Raw genomic sequence first — 9,198 nt, 5'->3', positions numbered from 1 at the left:
AGAAACAAGCAGGGGTTGCAATTCTAATATCTGACAAAATAGACTTCAAAGTAAAACTAATCAGAAGAGTTAAGGAGGGTCACTTCATTCTGATTAAAGAAATAGTTAGCCAAGAAGATATGACAATTTTTCACATATATTCACCAAACTGTGATGCACCCAAATTCATAAAAACAACACTACAGGAATTTAAGACACAGATTAATCCAAACTCAGTAATAGTAGGGGACTTTAATACCTCACTGTCTCCATTAGACAGGTCAACTGGACAAAGAATAAACAGAGAGATGTCTGAATTAAATGATACTATACATTAAGTGGATGTAACAGAAAACTTTTGAATAGTTCACCCAAGCATCAAAGAATACACTTTCTACTCAGCACCCCAAGGAACTTTTTAAATAATTGATCACATACTGGGACACAAAACAAACCTCAACAAACACAAAAAAATTGAAATAATCCCATGCACTTTATCACATCACAATGCAATAAAGCTCAAAATCAACACTGGACAAAGCCCTAGTCACTACACAAACTCATGGCAATTGAACAACAGACTGCTAAACATAGACTGGGTCAAAGGAGAAATTAAGAAAGAAGTAAAAGAATTCCTGTAATTCAATGAAAATGACCGCTTCTTATACGTCATAGATGGGACCTTTAGACTATATAAGCAACCGCTCTCCCGCTTCTTGGCGTCTTCGGTCTTTAAGCTTCTAAGAGTGTAAGATGCGCATACAATAAACTGCTGCAGAAGGATCCTGACTTGTCCTCCCGCGTCGTTCTTGCCGGCGAGACAGAAAGCGGTCGGGGACAAATCAGAGCAAAAATTTATGAAATAGAAGCAAAGATAGCAATAAAAAGAATCAATGAATCTAAGAGCTGGTTCTTTGTAAAGCTAAACAAGATAGACAGACCCTTATCCAAGTTAACCAAAAGAAAGAAAGAGCAAATTCAAACCAACAAAATCAGAGATGAAATGGGAAACATCACAACAGAAGTCCAAAAGATCAGACCATCATAAGGGAATATTATAAAAATGTATACGCTACCAAATTTGAAAATCTAAAAGAAATGGATGGATGTCTAAAATCATGGGAACAACCAAAGTAAAACCAAGAGGAGACCAACAGTTTAAACAGACATAACATATGAAGACATTGAAACAGTAATACAAAGCCTCCAAACTAAGAAAAAGCCCAGGCCCAGGTGGATATACAGCAGAATTCTACCAGACATTTGAAGAACTCCAACCAATACTATTTAAATTATTCCAAAAGACAGAAACAGAGGGAGAGCTACCTAATTCCTTCTATGAAGCCAAAATCACTAATAGCCAAAACAGGTAAAGATACAACCAAAAAAGAAGGTAAAGATACAACCAAAAAAGAAAACTATAGTCCAATACCCGTAATGAACATACATGCAAAAATTCTCAACAAAATACTTGCAAACCTCATACATACACACATCAAAAAGATCATTCCACATGATCAAGTAGGCTTTATCCCAGAGATGCAGGAATGGTTCAATATATGTAAGTCAATAAACAACATTAATCATATAAATGGCCTCAAAGACAAAAAACCACAATGTCATCTCAATAGATGCATAAAAGGCTTTTGACAAAATTCAGCATCATTTATGTTCAAAGTTCTAGAGGGAAGTGGACTGGAGGGAACATATCTCAACATAATTAAAGCTATATACAACAAACCCACAGCCAACATCATTCTAGAGAAAAATGGGAAGTATTCACATTAAAATCAGGAACCAAACAAGGATGTCCACTATCTCCACTCCTTTGAAACATAGTGCTTGAATCTCTTGCTAGAGCAATAAGCCAGAAGAAGGAAATTAAAGGAGTTCTAATTGGAAAAGAAGAGGTCAAACTATCACTTTTTGCAGATGATATGATATTATACCTAAGAGATCCCAAAAGCTCCACCAGAAAAGTCCTGGAACTAATGAACACTTTTAGTATAAGTGGCAGGTTATAAAATCAATCTACAAACATCACTAGCCTTTCTATATACCAATAACAAGCTACTAGAGAAAGAGTATAGGGAAATGCTCCCATTCAAAATAGCTGCAAAAATATAAAATATATTGGAATAAATCTGACCAAAGACACCAAATATCTCTAAAAGAAAAACTTCAAACCATTAAAGAAAGAGATTGAGGAAGACACAAGGACATGGAAGGACCTCTTAAGCTCATGGATTCGAAGAATTAGTGTTGTGAAAATGGCCATCCTACCAAAAGTAATATATAGATTCAGTGCAATCCCAATCAAAATCACCCTGACATACCTTCACAGAATTGGAAAAAATATCCTTAAATTCACATGGAAGTACAAAAGACCCCAGATAGTCAAAGCAACCCTGAGCACAAAGAGCAATGGTGGGGAGATTATAATACCAGATCTCAAAGTATACTACAGAGCTATAGTCTTTAAAACAGCATGGTACTGGCACAAAAATAGACATAGATCAATGAAATATCATTGACGATCCAAACCCGAGTACACACAATTTCATCCACATAATATTTGACAAAGGTGCCAAGAATACACAGTGGAGGAAAGACACTATCTTCAATAAATGGTGCTGGGAAAACTGGATCTCCACCTGTAGAAGAATGAAACTAGACCTTTATTTTTTACCTTGCACAATTTTCAACTCTAAATGGATCAAAGACCTTAATGTGAAACTGGAAGCTCTGAATCTATAAGAAGAAAATATTTGCAGTATCTTATAAGATATAGGTGTAGGAAAGGATTTTCTAAATCAGAGAGCAGTTGCTCAGGAGTTAAGATTGGCAATCAACAAGTGGGACATCATTGAACTTAAAAGCTTCTGTACAGCAAAAGAAACAATCAAAAAAGTGAAGAGAAAACCTACAGAATGGGAAAGAATCTTCACCAGTGACAGATCTGATGGGGGTTTAACACCAGAATATATAACAAATTCATAAAACAAAGAATCAAGAAACCAAATGACCCATTGAAAAGATGGACTAAAGATCTAAACAGAGAGTTCTCAAATGAAGAAATAAAGATGATTAAGAAACATCTCAAAAAATGTTCAACGTCATTAGTAATTAGGTAAATGCAAATTAAAACCACCCTAAGGTATCACCTTACCCCAATTATACTGGCTAGGATCAGGAGAACAAATGATAACAAATGGTGGTGAGGATGTGAAGAAAGGGGAATGTTCATTCGCTGCTGGTGGGATTTCAAACTCGTGCAACCTCTAGGGAAAACAATGTGGAGAACGCTTAAAAAACTAAAAATGAACCCACCACATGACCCAGTCATACTGCTCCTTGGTATATACCCAAAGGACTTATACTATTATACAGACACTTGTACAACCACGTCTGTTGCTGCTCTTTTCACAATAGCTAAAAGCAATTTAAGTGCCCCTCAACTGACAAATGGTTAACAAAAATGTGTTATATTTACAAAATGGAGTTCTATTCAGCAGTAAAGATGAAATAATGAAATTTGCAGGTATATGGATGTATCTAGAAACTGTTATACTAAGTGAAGTAACACAGACTCAGAAAAACAAAGAACGTTTGTTCTCCCTCATATGTGGATTCTAGCACTAATTCCTTTTAAATTCCAGGTCCTAATAAAATGATGCTATTCAACAGTCCCTTCTGCATGAAATAACTATCATCATCAGGACTTCAGTTGAGCCTAATCATTAAACATCACCACAGTTGGGCTTGTTGATAGTCTTGCTCACTCATTAAAGGAGGGATAAGCAGGGTCATTGTACCTCACTCCATTATCTAGCCAATGTTCCCAGCTAACTGAATGTAATTTGACCCTAATCACACATGGCCTCTGTGCTTCTCAGGGGTTCTAGTTCCTCCAAGGGGCAGGGCCAGCTGCGGAGAATGGACTAGGCAGAGTGAGCCAAGGAGGGAGGGGATTGTGGCGCCATCTTGGGACAGGAGCTGCTAGCAGTGAGTAATGCAGGAGCAAGGTGCCATGGGTATACTGGAAGACAGAATGGCCTGACACTTATGGACCTGGGGGTAGATAGCTGACCCCTAAGGCATGAGCAAATGCTAGAGGTGACTATGGGCATTGTGTGGGAGGTTTCTGATATGGCAGGCTCTGAGCCTCGCAGCCTGAGGTGCTACAGGAGCTGAGTGGGCATGGGTCTAGGCAGGAGGCACTCATTCCTTTGTAAGTTACTCTTCTCCCCCCATGATAATAATAAATGCACATAAAGATATGTTGTATGGTTTGCCTGCCAGCATGAGAGACCCAGAGAGAACTCTGGATACAACCTCTTGGATTTAGGGTGGGCTAAAGTATAGAACCTGGAGAAGGCTAGGAAGAGAAGGCATGACATATGCTGGGTTAAGGCTTTCCAGTGTGCATACACTCAGGTCATACATACACCTCAGCAATCCCTCAGTTATCTTGGTAAGTAAGCTCAATAAATTCATTGCTTCCCCAGTAAAACTGTAATCAAACATTGGCTTGACAATAGAACCTTGAAAGTGAATAAGCATTGCTTAGCATCCCCAGGAAAATAAATCTCACAAGGGATGGAAAATTTATTTGTTAATGCTATTATGTCTCATAATTATTTAAAGAAGAAAATGAGAATGTTAAAGATGTTAAAAGGATATGGGAATGGAGATGTTTTCCAAAGTAGACAAAAAAAAATGAGTAAACCTAAGCAAGTGATGAAGGTGTGTTTAGGTTTGTTATGATATATAAAAATGACACAAAAATAATATACACATAATCTTAAAATGTCTATGGTCATAGTTTAGGCAACTAGTTTAAGGAACAAATATATATCTAGTCAAAGTTAATTTGAGAATATTTGGTTTTTCACCCAAGTCTTATCTACATAGCATATGATAATTAAAAGTACCAGACTGGTGGAACTAAACTTATTGGACATTTAACAGCCATTGTTTGAGGCCTATGTTAATATGGTCAGAGGGACTTAAAGGACAGTTTTTGCTCCTTGCCCTCCAAAGTTGACTAAGTTAGAGGGTACTATGTAAAATCTCTCAAAATGTCCAGTAACTGTGGTATGTCACCTGTCCTCTTGTTCAGGGAGGCCATGGAGACCCAACAAAATATGCGTGAACCAGTGTCCAGACTACAAGGAGGAGGGTCAACTCAGAGGAAACATCTCATTCATGTTTCCAAGTGAAGCAAGACAAGGTGGAGTAGGACCTTTGACTTATCATCACATAGATGGAACTGGTAAAAGAAAGGAGCCAGGAGCTCCTCCGAAGCCCATGTGACCACTGAGGAACAGATTGTCAAATGACCTTAAGTGTAAAAATAAATTGATTTACTTGGGCCATCTGTATGGTCTTAAACACTCGAAAGGAAAGTATAACCAAAGAGCAAAGTCATCAGTATATTTAAGATATCAAGGGATTACACTTCCCAGACATCTGGCTTAAGTCTATATAAAAAGTTATTTAGACAATTATTTCTCACTGATGATTTTATTCCTAACCAGAATGTTCTGCTCAGATGTGGGACTTCAAATCTTGGTCTCCAATATTGTAGTGGCCACCTGTACCTAAGGGAGATAACCAGCTATTGTTCTAAAATGATGAATAATTTTTTTTTCTCCCCCTATCTAGAAGGCTTTGAGAGGGACCTGACATTGATTCTAAGCATTCCAACAGCCATCAAAATAGCTGAAAGCAAATCTTGAATCCATCACTCTAGAGTCCAGCCTTGGAAGACAAAAGAAAAATGAGGAGGAACCCAATAGAGGCATGCTTTTGGAAGCCCTTGTCAAGAAATTCCAATGGACTCTCATATGAGAATTTGAAAATTGCCCTGTTCTTTTTTGTAGTTCCCTGTCTAGAACTTGTAATGCTAATTACTCTTGCCTTTACTTCTCCTTCACATCTCCTATTTATGATTCAAAGACTTTCTTTTCCTCCTAGAGGTAAAAGTTATACAATTTGGGAATCTTTTAGATAGACCCACTGAAGGAGTATTCCAATTGCCTCACCCCGAATGCCTGTTCAGCATGAAAGAAGCCAGAGCGGTCTGGGTCCAGACTCTATTGGTAATTTGAATAACCTCTTCAGAGGATGGCATGATAAGAATAGGAGGTAGGAATTCACTAGGCAGTTAAGGTAAAAAGACCCAAAAGAAAAGTAGCCAGTTTCTTGGCTAAAAGTCAAAATGTCCTTGGGCCTGTTAGCAATATACTCTGTTCCAAAGGCCAAAAATGTCAAAAGTATTTGGGAGCTTGTATCTAATCCTTAAAATATTTTAGGGTTACCTCTTCAGAAGGAGGAATTTTATAATAGCCAAACCCCATAAAAAATAATCAAAGAAGAAGAAAGAGTTCATGAAGTTATCAGAAAAAAGTGATGGGGAGATATGAGAGGAGTTGCAGGGAAGGGAGTGGGCATGGACTTGATCAAAACACCTTATAAGCATTATAAAGTTTCAATAAATTATTTATTTAAAAAATAAATAAATAAATACATATCCTTAATGATCATAAATGCAAAAATTCTCAACAGAATACTGGCAAACCACATAAAGATACACATCAAAAAGAACATTCGCCATAATGAAGTTGACTTTATTCCAGAGATGCATGTCTGATTTATTATACATAAGTCAGTAAATGTAATAAATCATAAAATGGACTTGTAGACAAAAGACACGTGATCATAGCAATAAATGCATAAATGGCTTTTGACAAAATTCAGCATGAATGATAAAAGTTCTAAAGAGAATTGAACTGGATGGAAAGTACCTCAATATTATTGAGGCTATATATAACAAAAGCACAGCCAACATCATTCTAAATAGAAAAAATTCGCTTAAACACTTCCATAAAAATCAGGAACCATCCAAAGCTCCTTTCCAATACACTACTTGGACAATAAGAAAAAGAAATTAAAGGGATACTAATTGAAAGAGAAGAGGCCAGATTTCCACTATTTTCAGGTAACATGATATTAAACATCAGAGATCCCAAAAATTCCACTAGAAGAATTCTGGAAATGATCACACTCACAGCAAAGTGGGCGGATAAAAAATCTGTTTACAAAAATCAGTAGTATCTCTATATACAAATAACAACCAATAAGAGAAAAAGTTCATTGAAACACATTCATGATAGCCTCAAATATATCTAGGAAACAGACTAAGCAAAGACAATAAAGATGTGTATAGTGAAAACTGTAAATCCTTGAAATTTGGGAAAGGTCCAAGGAGATATAAAGACCTCCCATGTACAGAGACTTGTGGAATTAATACTGTAAAAATGACCATCCTAACTTTGCAAGGTATGGATCGATGAAATCTGATCAAAATCCCAATGACATTTTCCCAGATACAGAAAAAAAATCTAAATAAGGAATACAAAAGGATTCAGATAGCCAAAGCAATCTGAGCACAAAAGGCAAGGCTGGGAACATTACCAAGTCATAAATGATGAACCATGAGTCATCTGCATCCAGAATAGCAAACATAGCTGAAAACAAATGCAGGTAACTGAGAGGCACCTTTTCCATTGTGCATGGTGTGAAGGTGAATAGTTAAAGCTTTAAAAACTTGTCTTAAAAGCATGCTGCAGCAATGACAGCAGTATTATGCTGAAGGGATTCCTGTGCTATCGAAACAGCACTGAGCACAATTTTAGAGATGGATGTTTCATGGAAATCACAAAATTTAACACAGAAAATTGGAGTCAAAAATCACTGAACATTTCCAAAGGTAAAAATTATTAATTATAGCATTTTAAAATAAATCATCTCAATTTTATTGCATGTATACCACCTTGTTTCCATATTTGTTATTTACATTTATTTTTTTTTGCCAGTGCTGAGAACTGAACCCAGGCTCTGGAACTTGTTAGTGAATGTTGTACCATGAGCTATAGCTATAGCCCATGCCTTTAGTTTTGTCATGTGTATTTATTTCTTAGGCTTGAAAATATCAGTATGAGTTATAAGCTTCTGGAAGGAACATTAGAAACACATTTTTCTAAGAAGAGGATTATTTGGAACTTTTTGAAAAAAATTACATGCAAAATAATAATTCCCCCAAATGAATAAGAATACAGTAAAGAGTCACTGCAACTTCCTTCAGATTTGCAGGTTTGTGGTGACCTCCTGTTTAATGTCGGTGTCTGGTCAAGTGGCCACTCCATTTAGAGCACCATGTGTCTCCTGTTCATGCTGGCTGCTCAGCACCAGGAGCCAGCATTTTTCATTTACATCTCACTACTTTATTTCAGCTAAAGGAAATGTATGTATAAGAAATGCTAGCTTGATATAGTCACTGGATAAGACATACAAATAACCTTGATGATCTCTGTTTTGGATTGCAAAAGCTATTTTCCAACCTTCACACGTGTACCATCTATGAATCTAGGATTCAGGAAGTTTCTGCTATACCTGGAATCTGCGTTAATTCATGTCTGCCAAGCAAAGTGAGAATACTTGAGAAAGTGGACAAAAATCAGGTAAGGTAGTCAGCAACATCATTTTATCTTTAAAATGTCTCTGGTTATCATGGCAGTTCTTATTTACAGATGAAATGATCATGCATTGCCTGTATAAAGTACTTCCCCGCAAAGAGAAGGCTCATCCACACTGAAGGATGAATTTCTATCCAATAATATTTTTTTTTAGTCTGTATTCTTGAACTTGTTCTGGGATAGCTACCTGAATAAGTCACTGAAGAGGAAGGGGCCACTGGGACTTGGAGGTATCAGGGTAGAGGGGTTTCTGATTCTCACAGCCGTGAGATAAGGCAGCATGACCCCTCTTAAGACAGATATTTGTCATGGCACCTGGGAGTAAACTGGAAGTGCTGGGATCCACCTCTCCAGGGCCCACTGAATTAATGCCAGTTCTGCTTGCTTACACTGCATGTGGGAGGCACTGAATCCTGTGGCTATGGAGATCACTGAGGTTTGCTCTTTTGCTCCAGTGAGAAAAGTCTTCCCCTTCCCCTGCCACACCTGCAGTGCTCAGTGTTAAGGCTGTCTGTTTCACTACAAATCTTTTAAAAGTCCAGTGTTTCCAGGCTTCACCTATTTTCCACATCTGGTCAGTTGTAATACAGTGCATTCCCATGACACCATGAATCTCTCATATCTGTCTCAAGGAGATGTAGGAAACTGAGTGTCTCTAATCTCCCCACCAATTTGCACA

At 37.3% G+C, this 9,198-nt stretch overlaps 1 pseudogene; it reads left to right on the top strand.

Moving 5' to 3' along the window:
* LOC103752471 overlaps positions 1–9,198 on the top strand; it is a 23,252-nt pseudogene that overhangs the window by 7,656 nt on the left and 6,398 nt on the right.

This window comes from Nannospalax galili, unplaced genomic scaffold (genome assembly GCF_000622305.1).
Source record: "Nannospalax galili isolate Female #2095 unplaced genomic scaffold, S.galili_v1.0 scaffold468, whole genome shotgun sequence".
Classification (NCBI taxonomy): Eukaryota; Metazoa; Chordata; class Mammalia; order Rodentia; family Spalacidae; genus Nannospalax; species Nannospalax galili.
The sequence above is the reverse complement of the archived record's forward strand: the minus strand, read 5'-3'. Positions and strand labels throughout refer to the sequence as shown.